Below are 5,473 nucleotides of genomic sequence, written 5' to 3' on the forward strand. Positions count from 1 at the left end.
GAGATTATTTATAGATAAATTCGACGAACACTATCTTTTTTACTCTTGGTGTGCCCCTTCCTGGGAGCACAGCGGTATGTCAACGGACTTAAAATGCTGAAATCCAGGTTTCAATACCCATGGTGGGTAGAGCACAGATAGACTATTGTGTAGCTTTGTGCTTAATTACAAACAAACCATACTCTTGATGTCGTTTCTATGTATATTTCCATCCCTATAGAATTAAGTATAAGCTTGGTTATGAAACATCTTAAATCGGCCAACTGTTATACTCCATTAATATTCCCACAGAAGTCACTGAAAATTCTCTCAGATTTATTCTCAGCAACAGCTTCTTCAAATTTGATTCAACTCTCGACAAACAAAACAAAGGCATCGCTATGAGCAACAACATTGCTGTTTTTATGCATTTCTTTGAATCGTCAGTTTTTACTCAATGGAATTTTGAAACTAATTTTGAACCAACCAAATAGTACAGATATACACAGCTGGCCAAAATCTTAAGGCCAATGAACATAAAGAAAAAATATGCATTTTGCGTTGTTAGACTCAACCACTTATTTGAGTAGAACTCCGAAAGATGAAAACAAGAAAAGAGAAAATAAAAATTAAAACTTTTTTAGCATTTAATAGGAAAAATGTGAACACTATGAAACTAGCCTAAATACTAGCTGGTCAGAAGTTTATGGCAATACAAAAAAGAAGTCCTAAAGAGGGTAGGAAATGCCAAACAAGAGGTCTCAGTAGTAAGCTGCACGGTCGTGATTGCGAATAACTTCAAACATTCGCTTTGACACGGTCGATATAAGCATTTCCAGAAGGCTGACTGGAATGTTATTCCAAGTGGTGAAGATGGCTTCACAAAGCTCATGCACTGTTTGGAATTGCCGTCCATTTCAATGAACTACCCTTGACATCCACCCCGAAGCATTTTTAATGGGGTTCAATTCGCACGAACACGCTGGATGGTCCAAAAGAATCACGTTATTCGCCATGAAAAAGTCCTTTGTCCTACGGGCATTGTGAATTGCAGCGTTGTCCTGCTGAAATATTCAGTCATTTCGACACAAGCGAGGGCCTTCAGTCAATAAGGATGATCTCTCCAATAAGCCAATATAGCCACCTGCTGTTTGACGCCCCTGTATAACTTGAAGCTCCATTTCCCATGGAAGAAAAAAGCACCCCAGATGATGATGGAACCTCCTCCACTGTGTCGTGTAGAAATTGTTTCCGGTGGGATATCCTTATCGTGCTAGTAAAGTTGGAAGCTGTCTGGATCATCCAGGTTAAATTTTTTCTCATCAGAAAACAAAACCTTCGCACACTTTTCTACGTCCCATGTTTGGTGCTTCTCAGCAAAGTTTAACCAAGCTGTTTCGTGGTGTGGAAGGAGGCGTGGCCTTTGAAAACGTTTACGGTTTTTAAAGTCTTTCTCTCGTAGATGCCGTCTTATTGTTCTTGAGCTGCATTCTGCGTCAGTAAGGGCCTTAATTCGACGATCGGCTGGTGTTTTGCCAGACAATCCATCGAATCCTCCTGCTCAACGCCGGCGAAATATTCTAGGACCGACAACTTGAAATTCTCGTTTCGTACCCCTCAGGGTCTTTTAAGAAATTTGCAACAGTAGTTTTATTACGCCCAAACTCACCAGCGATAGCACATTGAGAGAGACCTTGCTTTTGCAGCTCGAAAATTTTGCCACGTTGAAACTCTCTCAACATTTTAGCCTTTGCCATGTTTTTACCCAATGTAACACAGGAAGTGTCAGTGAGAGATATTGACAACGCCAATGCTCCAACACAAATGACTAAATTTCGTTACATGTTTACCGATTAACGCTTCGTTTCAGTGTGATCTTAAACTTTTTACCACCTAGTATTTTGGCTAATTTCATAGAGTTCACATTTTTCCTATTAAATACTAAAACAGTTTGTTGTTTTTTTTATTTTCTCTTTTCGTATTGTCATCTTTCGAAGCTCTACTCAAATAAGTGGTTGAGTCTAACAACGCAAAATGCATATTTTTTTCTTTATTTTCATTGGCCTTAAGATTTTGGCCAGTAATGTATCAACGACATTTTTGATAAATGAAATCATTAGCTTCCTTCTCTTTTGGAAAAAGTTGAATTCCTTTATAATCAGGCCCGGCATGGCCAAGCGCGTTAAGGCGTGCGACTCGTAATCTGAGGGTCGCGGGTTCGCATCCGCGTCGCGCCAAACATGCTCGCCCTCCCAGCTGTGGGGGCGTTATAATGTGCGGTCAATCCCACTATTCGTTGGTAAAAGAGTAGCCCAATAGTCGGCGGTGGGTGGTGATGACTAGCTGCCTTCCCTCTAGTCTTACAGTGCTAACTTAGGGATGGCTAGCACAGATAGCCCTCGAGTAGCTTTGTGCGAAATTCCAAAACAAACAAACAAACCTTATAATCAACACTGTGACATAGCACTCGTAGTTACTTATACGCATTACGTCCATATGTATATATATATATATAAGTACTTTTCCTTGATACCATAGTCACTATAGTAAGCAGCAAACTTATTTCTTCCCTAAATTCTAAACCACATACTAAACCTATTATTCTTAATTATAACTCACACCATTTATCAGCTACTAAACAAAGTGTCACTATTGGCCGACTTAATAGAATTGAGAAAATATGCAACACCATGGACGGAAAGACGCAAGCCAGGATCAAACTTCAAAAAGTTACTGTTGTGCAATGGCTACCATGTAGTTACATTATTGAGACATTTCATAGTTTTGACTCACAAGATGTCCCGGAATGGTCAGGTGGTTAAGACACTCGACTCGTTATTTGAGGGTCGTGGGTTCGAATCCCCGTCACACCAAACATACTCTCCCTTTCAGTCGTGGGGGCATTATAATGTTACGGTTAATCTTATTATTCGTTGGTAAAAGAATAGCCCAAGAGTTGGCGGTGGATGGTGATGACTAGCTTCCTTCTCTCTAGTCTTACACTACTAGATTAAGGATGGCTAGCGCAGATAACCCTCGCGTAGCTTTGCGCGAAATTCAAAATCAAACAAACAAACAAACCCGATAAAATGGTCACTAACAAATTAGCAAGATGAAAGACCAGATAAGAAACTGTAGTGCCACGATGTGATAAACAGTGATTACGTATTTAGATCTCTCCTGAAGTGGAGTAATGCACACAACCTACTTCAGAAACGTTTCCAGAATCCCCGTGCAGTGTAGAAATGCATCAAATGTGCCTTTTGTAGATCTAGGATTGCTTGACACAAGACAGTATACTTGTCAAGGTGTTCTAGCAGCAGAAAAAAAAAACAATGTTATCTTAGCCAAAGAATCGCGGACAAGAAAATCCGTCAAATCTGTGAGCATGTGGAAACCATGTCTGCGCTGATTACTCTATACGTAGTGTACGGTGTGATAAGTGTTTGTAAAATGACTGGGAAAAGATATGAAAAACACTTTATGTTCACTCATAATAAGTTTTACTTACATGTTGTCCAAAATTTGGCACTAATTTATCTCTGAAACAAAGTTTGATGTAGTTCGACTCGCTTGGGTCCTTTCGGACCCCAAGCATATTTTCGTTAACCTGATGTTTTTTCTTACAAATTCGAGAAATCTGTTTCTTCATTCAGTATTTTATTAGTTTTAATTGTAAGATGTCAATTAGAAAAGAAGTGGTCCTATATTATCAAAATATATGTCAGTGATGAATTTTTTTTGTCTAAATATGAGAAAATGGATATAAGTAAATTTCATATTTTGTGATAATAAATCACATATTATATACTTATGGTACTCAGTCTTTCTTACAGTTTATCTGCACAATACTATGAGAAGCTAGCATGCTAACTTCTCAACATCTAAACCACAGATTCAACATTATGATCATTAAATATTCATGTGTACTGAAAAGTGAATATGTTAACGTGTACTGATGAATGTTAAACTAGCTGGAAAAATTTGTTTTGTTTTGTTTTGGAATTTTGCACAAAGCTACTCGAGGGCTATCTGTGCTATCCGTCCCTAATTTAGCAGTATAAGACTAGAGGGAAGGCAGCTAGTCATCACCACCCACCGCCAACTCTTGGGCTACTCTTTTACCAACGAATAGTGGAAAAAAAAAACACCTGTAACTCTTCACATACCACACTTTTATGCGTCTAATCTTAAATTATCTGAATCTTCTAGTTGACTGTATTATTTATTATTTCAGATGCGGGCAAATAATTATCCATGCACATCACTAAGTATCACTAGTTTAAGTAAATCACATCACCACTGAATACTCCTTAAAATAAATCTTATTTTTAAACGCCTTAGCCACTAGCAAAAAATCAAAGTATGGCGTCATAAGTAAACACGCAGTCAATCACATAACAGTGGCTGATGTTAAGTTCAGCAATATGCTCTGTTAAATGCATTTAATACGATCTGTTATTTCACGAAAGCTTCATGTGTTCATTCATGCACGTATGTTGAACTGTAAGGTACAATTGAATAATATAAATAGTTAACTGGAAGATGCAGTGACTCACTATTGGAAATAGAGCAGCTGTCCATGTAACACCCTACTTTACAGGTTTTTGCTGTCAGTAATACTAATAACTTAGCTGCACTTTGGTATTATAACATTCAAAATGTTAGAAAAACATTTAGCTCCAAAAGAACGATTTAAGACAAAAATGATAAACATATACAACCTAAAGTAAATCTTTATTTATTCGTTCATGGGTTAGAAAGGTCTAATTTTCAAAACACTGGATCGGTTTATAAAATTTCTTATTTTTTTGTATTTTATGTAGTATTAAAGAATATTGTTCTTGCAGCTCAACACGTATGTCATTCTTCCATGCCCCTCAGTAGCACAGGAATATGTCTGAGGACTCATACCACTAGTGACATGGTTTCGATACCCTTGATAAGCAGAGCACAAATAACCCATTGTATAGTTTTGAGCTTAATTCCAAACAATCATTTTTTCCATTCAACGAAAATTTTGTCCTGTGTTCCTGGAAGCCAACACTTATTTACTTATCTTGTTTAAGTTGAGCTAGGGAGGTTTTATGTTAGCTTCCTAGTGTATCTTGCAAATAGGAATCCTCACGACAAAAACTAATAATCGAGCACCAAACAACGTTTCGACTTTCTTAGGTTTTAAGTTTTAATACCCATATCAACCGTCTTTAGAATACATTTTTACTTCAAATGGGTTTCTCTTCATCATGAAATAATCAAATGTTCACAAAATTCGGAAATTCTGGTAAACTTCAAATAAATAGAAAATATATATGTATATTAGAGGATACAGAAATGGCAGAACATTTGCTCTGATAAGACACTCAAAATTCTTTGTATATTGAAAGCGACTATCTCAGAAAATATATATACTGGGATGCTGTATCAACACTAAAAGTTATACAATGTTAAATTTAATATATATATTTTCGTTGTAACTACACTGAACCACAGA

This window comes from Tachypleus tridentatus, chromosome 12, assembly GCF_004210375.1.
Source record: "Tachypleus tridentatus isolate NWPU-2018 chromosome 12, ASM421037v1, whole genome shotgun sequence".
NCBI lineage: Eukaryota > Metazoa > Arthropoda > Merostomata > Xiphosura > Limulidae > Tachypleus > Tachypleus tridentatus.